We start from the raw sequence: 8359 nt of genomic DNA, 5'->3' as shown, positions 1-8359 counted from the left end.
GATTTTACCCCACTCTTCCACCAAGGCACCTGCAAGTCATTAAAAGTCATTAAAACTTGTTTTTCAACCACTCCACAAATTTCTTGTTAACAAACTATAGTTTTGGCAAGTTGGTTAGGGCATCTACTTTGTGCATGACACAATTAATTTTTCCAACAATTGTTTACAGACAGATTTCACTTATCATTCACTATATCACAATTCCAGTGGGTCAGAAGTTTACATACACTAAGTTGACTTTGCCTTTTAAACAGCTTGGAAAATTCTAGAAAATGATGTCATGGCTTTAGAAGCTTCTGATAGGCTAATTGACATCATTTTAGTCAATTGGAGGTGTACCTGTGGATTTATTTCAAGGCCCACCTTCAAACTCAGTGCCTCTTTGCTTGACATCATGAAAAAAATCAAAAGAAATCAGCCAAGACCTCAGAAAAAAATGGTATTCCTCTGGTTCATCCTTGGGAGCAATTTCCAAATGCCTGAGGGTACCACCTTCATCTGTACAAACAATAGTACGCAAGTATTAACAACATGGGACTACGCAGTCGTCATAATGCTCAGGAAGGAGACTGGTTCTGTCTCCTAGAGATGAACGTACTTTGGTGTGAAAAGTGCAAATCATTCCCAGAACAACAGTGAAGAGGCTTGAGGAAACGGGTACAAAATTGTCAATATCGACAGTAAATCGAGTCCTATATCAACATAACCTGAAAGGCTGCTCGGCAAGGAAGGAACCACTGCTCCAAAACTGCCATACAAGCCAGATTACGGTTTACAATTGCATCTGGAGACAAAGATCGTACTTTTTGGAGAAATGTCCTCTGGTCTGGAAAAAAATAAAAATAAAATATATATATATATATATATATATATATATATATATATATATATATAACTGTTTGGCCGTAATGACCATCATTATGTTTGTTATGTTTGGAGGAAAAAGGGGGAGGCTTGCAAGCCGAAGAACACCATCCCAACTGTGAAGCACGGGGATGGCAGCATCATGTTGTGGGGGTGCTTTGTTGCAGGAGGGACTGGTGCACTTCAAAAATATATGGCATCACGAGGGATGAAAATTATGTGGATTTCTTTGAAGCAACATCTCAAGACATCAGTCAGGAAGTTAAAGCTTGGTCGCAAATGGGTCTTCCAAATGGACAATGACCCAAAGCATACTTCCAAAGTTGTGGCAAAATTGCTTATTAAGGACAAAAAAAGTCAAGGTATAGGAGTGGCCATCACAAAGCCCTGACCTCAATCCTATAGAAAATGTGTGGGCAGAACTGAAAAAGCGTGTGCGAGCAAGGAGGCCTACAAACCTGACTCGGTTACACCAGCTCTGTCAGGAGGAATTGGCCAAAATTCACCCACCCTATTGTGGGAAGTTTGTGGAAGGCTACCCGAAACATTTGACCCAAGTTAAACAATTTAAAAGCAATGCTACCAAATATGAATTGAGTGAATGTAAACTTCTGACCCACAGGAAATGTGATGAAAGAAATAAAAGTTGAAATAAATAATTCTCTACTTTTATTCTGACATTTCACATTCTTAAAATAAAGTGGTGATCCTAACTGACCTAAGACAGGGAATTTTTACCAGGATTAAATGTCAGGAATTGTGAAAAACCGAGTTGAAATGTTTTTGGTTAAGGTGTATGTAAACCTCTGACTTCAACTGTATTTACACATGTTAAGTTTGCTGAAAATAACCACAGTTGACAGTGAAAAGTGAAAAAGAGATACCATTGAATATGTGCTACATTACCCAAAGGCCCTTTGCACATGGTGTTAGGCTTGCATTTGAGTGTCAATCATTTTAGTCCAATGATATGATCAAAAATCCTCCAAGAGCCTTGGTCTGTGAGATGACCAAGAACCCAATGGTCACTGTGACAGAGATCCAGAGTTCCTCTGTGGTGATGGGAGAACCTTCCAGAAGGACAACAATCTCTGCAGAACTCTACCAATCAGGCCTATATGGTAGAGTGGCCAGATGAAAGCCTCTTCTCAGTAAATGGCATATGACAGCCAGTTTGGACTTTGCCAAAAGGCTCCTAAAGGACTCTCAGAACATGAGCAACAAGATTGGTGAAGGTAACTCGGAGTGGACTCAATGATTTATTGTTTCTCTTATATCCAGAGGGAGCGGGCGCTCCGGATTTCACGATTTGGGACAAGAATTGTGACTCAAATTGCTCTCCGGAACAGGGCGGCATTGAAAGGAGTGATAATGGGTTTAGGTTTAAGTGTTAAGGAGGACCAGTTGAAATGGAAGATTCCAGGTGTCTGTGCTGCCCGCAATTAGGTGAGGCATGGATCTTGTGCAGAGCATTGGGAAACAGAGAATACATTGTCTGTGATGTAGAGTTTTGATGCAGAGTCTCTGCCAGATAAGGTCAAGGTAGGAAGTGTCAGTTATCCTGTGGGCGCTTTTGTTCTGTAAATACTACAGTGCTTTAGGTGTCAGGTTAATGGGCCTGTTACAGCAGAATGTAGGCATGAGATGCCCTAGATGTGAGAAGTGTGCAGGAGGGCATGAGATGCCCTAGATGTGAGAAGCGTGCAGGAGGGCATGAGATGCCCTAGATGTGAGAAGCGTGCAGGAGGGCATGAGATGCCCTAGATGTGAGAAGCGTGCAGGAGGGCATGAGATGCCCTAGATGTGAGAAGTGTGCAGGAGGGCATGAGATGCCCTAGATGTGAGAAGTGTGCAGGAGGGCATGAGATGCCCTAGATGTGAGAAGCGTGCAGGAGGGCATGAGATGCCCTAGATGTGAGAAGCGTGCAGGAGGGCATGAGATGCCCTAGATGTGAGAAGCGTGCAGGAGGGCATGAGATGCCCTAGATGTGAGAAGCGTGCAGGAGGGCATGAGATGCCCTAGATGTGAGAAGCGTGCAGGAGGGCATGAGATGCCCTAGATGTGAGAAGCGTGCAGGAGGGCATGAGATGCCCTAGATGTGAGAAGCGTGCAGGAGGGCATGAGATGCCCTAGATGTGAGAAGCGTGCAGGAGGGCATGAGATGCCCTAGATGTGAGAAGCGTGCAGGAGGGCATGAGATGCCCTAGATGTGAGAAGCGTGCAGGAGGGCATGAGATGCCCTAGATGTGAGAAGCGTGCAGGAGGGCATGAGATGCCCTAGATGTGAGAAGCGTGCAGGAGGGCATGAGATGCCCTAGATGTGAGAAGTGCAGGAGGGCATGAGATGCCCTAGATGTGAGAAGCGTGCAGGAGGGCATGAGATGCCCTAGATGTGAGAAGCGTGCAGGAGGGCATGAGATGCCCTAGATGTGAGAAGCGTGCAGGAGGGCATGAGATGCCCTAGATGTGAGAAGCGTGCAGGAGGGCATGAGATGCCCTAGATGTGAGAAGCGTGCAGGAGGGCATGAGATGCCCTAGATGTGAGAAGCGTGCAGGAGGGCATGAGATGCCCTAGATGTGAGAAGCGTGCAGGAGGGCATGAGATGCCCTAGATGTGAGAAGCGTGCAGGAGGGCATGAGATGCCCTAGATGTGAGAAGCGTGCAGGAGGGCATGAGATGCCCTAGATGTGAGAAGCGTGCAGGAGGGCATGAGATGCCCTAGATGTGAGAAGTGTGCAGGAGGGCATGAGATGAAGGAATGTGTTGTAGTACAGAAAGTATAGTATGGCGAAGCAGTGAAGAGTGGTAGAGGAAGATGGGAACAGGGTGAGGGATCTTGAGAGGATTCCTGTGAGGAGGCAGAGACCAAGAGAGAGTAATGGTAATAATATGTGCTTCCGCAAGGTAGGCTTTTTAGTATTTATAGTCATGTTTGTCAATTGTACTGCGGAAATGGATAGAAAGTCGCATAAAATAGAGATTGTGGGATTGCGAGGATTTACTGCAGAGGGTGTTTAGTGGTCTGGTGTAGGACTAGATAGGGTTAAATAGTGGAATGGGGTGGTGGGTTTTTATTGTGGAAAATCACCACAAAGGGACTTAGTCAAACTTAAATGAATCATTCTTTATTATTAGCAAGCTGGAGAGATTCCAACAAACCTAAAGCACCATAGTACATGTCGGTCGGGAGCTCTGCCGGGGCAGTCCCGTTAGTTCTCCTGTATACTGCTTAGACAAACATGTTATATTTGCATGATTTAGCTTATTCCTTATTCATCATTAACGTTTGGTTCCTGCATGTGACAGACCAGTACCTCACGAGGCTTCTTCTTCTCCAAGCTGAGACCTTGAAACCGAGATATCCCTTTTGGTAACCAGAACGATGTTCAGGGTCTACTGCCAATTGGCCCGAGGAGATGAGTCACCTGCACGTACCAGGAACATTTTCCCCAATTTTTAGAGGGCTAATATTTGGCAGGGCAATTCTGTATTAATTACTGTATCAATGAATTGAATGTATGTAGGCTGTGGAATCCCTCACACCAGTACAGTAGGTGGAGGTGTATGCAGCTAAAAATTGGATGCGATCCTCCAACCAAATCCCAAAGAAGGACCCAAATACTTGACCCGTATGGAGAATGTAAAAAAGGAGCATTGTTACTCTTCATCAAACATCAATAATATAGATTATCTACCACCCTATGTAAAGCTGGGATATATAAGAGAGTTGGTGTAAAACCCGATGCACGTAAGAAATGTTAAGGGTTTGGCCACATGTCAAGTGTTTGCAGACAGACATGTTTTATTGAAGAGTAAAATGTTGCAACTGTGGAGGGAGTCATGTTCCTGAATTCCCAGAGTTCCCTGTTAGGGTGACTGTACAGCAAATCTCCTATGTGGAGGTGGTGAAGAGAATTATAGGTGCAAGAGGCCACAGTTCTATAGAAGATATGGAGGTGGATGCACCTCAACCAGTTGTAAATGTTGTCCGTCAATCAAGTGATCTGGATACACTTATTGTGAAGGTGGATGTTCTTAGTATTTATAACCACAGTTATTCATTGTGCTGCACATGAAGTCCAAGAAGCTGGACATCATATCTGCAGCTGAGAAGTTTTTGGGCCTCCAAGACTACAAGGACTACTGTCACCAGATAATGTTCTGCTCTTACAGGATCCTTCTCAGCCTGTGTAGAGACCTGGTTAGAACAGAATAGCATGCTGATTTTATTTAAATGTTGTTATTGATAGTTTGTATGATTTTTACAAAAAAATACTGTGTACACTTAACAAACAACCGCAACATGTAAAGTGTTGGTCCCATGTTTAATGAGGTGAAATAAAATATCCCAGAAATGTTCCCGACAGACAAACTTATTTCTCACAAATGTTGTGCACAAATTTGTTTACATCCCTGTTAGTGAGCCTCTCCTTTGCTAAGATAATCCATCCACCTGACAAGTGAGACATCAAGAAGCTGATTAAATAGCATGATCATCATTACACAGGTGCACCTTGTGCTGGGGAAAAGATGATCAGCTTAGGTAGGCTGGGGAAAAGAGTAGCCTTGGCAGCAGCTAATGGGGATCCCTGATGTCAACATTGTGAACAGAGTGCCCCATGGTGGGGTTATGGTCTGGGCAGGCATAAGCTACAGACAACAAACACAACTGCATTTTATCAATGGCAATTTGAATGCACAGAGATACATGACACGATCCTGAGGCCCATTGTCCTGCCATTCATTCGCCGCCATCACCTCATGTTTCATCATGACAATGCGCAGCCCCACATCGCAAGACTCTGTACACAATTGAAAATGTCCCAATTCCATGGCCTGCATACTCACCAGACATGTCACCCTTTGAGCATGTTCGTGCTGTTCCGGATGTTCCGGGGGGGGTGACCTGGGGGTCTCTGAGGTACCAGAATACATTTAAATAAAATACCTTTACAATAAACCATTGCATATTATATTTATTTTATTTAATCTTTATTTAACAAGTCAGTTAAGAACTTATTTACAATTATGGCCTAGCCGTACCGAACCCGGACAATGCTGGGACAATTGTGCGCCGCCCTATGGGCAGACTGCAGAGTCCTGCAGCACCCCAACACACTTCCCACAGCTATTATTCTATCAGGAAATAAATGAAGAAGTGAAATGCTGGAGAGATGAGTTGTCGGCTCATGTCTATAACAGCACAGAGAGGGAGAGAGATCATAGAAAGTGAATCTCATTTTAGTTCTGTGAGAGGTAAAGGCCTGCTTCTCTCTCACCACAGCAATGGCCACACCTTGGTCTAAATAGGCTACAATGTTGCACAAACCATTAACCTGGATCGGCCCAACATTAATACATTCTTAGAACATCACGTTTTCACTTTATGTTTTTTAGGGGGCACAATAATTACAGAGGAATCCAAAATGTAATTAGGATTTTTACATTGCAAACAGTAGAAATAATTTTTCATGCCAGAAGAGGTAGGCTACCTGATGAGAGGTACCGGAGGATCTGCCTCAAATGAAGCACCGCCCTTCTCATATTATGGGGTAGGGCCATCCCAAGGATCCCTGAATGCACGGACGGTTGCAACAAATATATTTTTTATAACTAAACAAGATGGACTACAACTAGTCGTTTCTGATGGGGAACAGATGAGTCATACTGGGCAGTGCCAAGCACGAGCTACCGAGATCCTATTGGTGCGTATTTCTTTATATTTCTGTTAGTCAATGCCGCCTCTGAAACGCTGCGTGTGCTATAACTCAATTCGCCTTTACATTCCTTCTAAACAAAGACATTTAAAAAAAACTTTTGCAAAGGGAAAAGTCTACAAAACTTAGTCCACTCTGTTCATAACAGATTTTGAACAGAACTCTATTAAGATCAGATGTTTCATCGATTAGAACATTTGCAGAATGTCGGCCAAAATCCATCTCGTTCAATCTTCTCCCACTGCCTGTCAGTGAGCTTCCTCTCACCACCATATTTGGTAGTGAGTGGAAATGCTAAGCGGACCCTTCACATTTATACATCTGGTGAAATATCTGTCTCGTTGTTCTAACTGTGGCTGCACTGTGGTAGTGGGGGAACAGGAAGTTCGGGGCAGACACACAACATTCTTCAGAATAAATATAAATATTTATCTCCAGAACTGTCATGTTAAGTAGATAACCCTTGTGTATTACTACAGGTATGTAGTAGCAGGTTTAAACTTCCTAATATCAAAACATGTCATACCATGCTAGGTAACAAGGTATTATCACATTTGGTAAACGTTTCATGTGTTATTTTTGTGTCAAACCAAGTGAAGAACATGATAACTATTTTACAAGCTACATAGCTAGAGAGTTTGGGATTGTCTGAGAGTATGTACATCATTTTCTCAAGGTAATTTCATAATCTATTTTAGATTTCTAGGTTCGTTTTGCGTGTTATTGGTTTTGTGTAAAATTCACAAGCTGGGAAAACCACCGCGCCGCGCCCACTCTGTCTGCGTCAAAGAGAGACAATTTTATGTAGTCATATTCAGACACATTCAGTTTCTTTGTCTATAAATGTTAATATGGTGTGAACGGAAATACTATTGGTTTTGAATTGAAATAATACAACGAAGAAAAGGTTATTCAGGAAGATAGTACATAGTGCTGCCTGCAACATACTGCAGCCTTGTACTTAATGGTTTTTGAGTCATTTATTCATGTAAATCCAAGAAATCTACTATAGGTTAAGTTTAGTTACTTTGTGTAGCGTGTACTTTGTCTAATTTTGAAATAATTCATATTTTGTTGTCAATGCTTACTTAACTGATCTATTGAAATGAGATGGACAAGAGGTCACTGGAGCTGAGGACCAGAACCTCAATGTTCTACTGCTTGAGCTCATGTTCCTCTTATAGAATATTACCTCAACAGTATTGTGGAGCTCCTGCATCTAAATATAAACAGTACTGGCACCTATTTCAGTCCAAGTTAAGCACTGAATTAGATAAGTGGGCCAGAAGAGAGAAACTCTTTCCACAGTCCGAGCAGGAGTAAGGCTTCTCTCCTGTATGTTTTTGTTCGTGTGTTTTTAAGTTGCCCAGTCGAGATAATTGAAAAAGAAAAAATATAATATATTTTAATAGAGAATAAAGAACATGCCAGAAATGTCAACACAATAACTTTGTTTCTGTTTCTCATTGTTACTACAGGACGACTAGAATTAAGTCTGAGGCCGTTAACATCAACAGTGACGACAAACCCAGCCTGCCCCTCTCCTTCCACACTGAGTCCAAACCTACAATCACTGGGTCCTGATAATGACAGTGGAGCCCAGTTTACACTGCAGGATCCAGAGATGGCATCAGTGAAGCTGGAAGACTGCAGTCAAGCACTGGAGCTGAATGTCATCATTAAAGATGAAGAAGAAGAAGAGGAGGAGAAGATTGGGACATCTGTTTCTCATGGTAAGAGCAGGTTCTATCTAACTATGTTTGTTGTTCATTCCAA

This window comes from Oncorhynchus gorbuscha, unplaced genomic scaffold, assembly GCF_021184085.1.
Source record: "Oncorhynchus gorbuscha isolate QuinsamMale2020 ecotype Even-year unplaced genomic scaffold, OgorEven_v1.0 Un_scaffold_3009, whole genome shotgun sequence".
Classification (NCBI taxonomy): Eukaryota; Metazoa; Chordata; class Actinopteri; order Salmoniformes; family Salmonidae; genus Oncorhynchus; species Oncorhynchus gorbuscha.
This window is presented reverse-complemented; position numbering follows the sequence as displayed.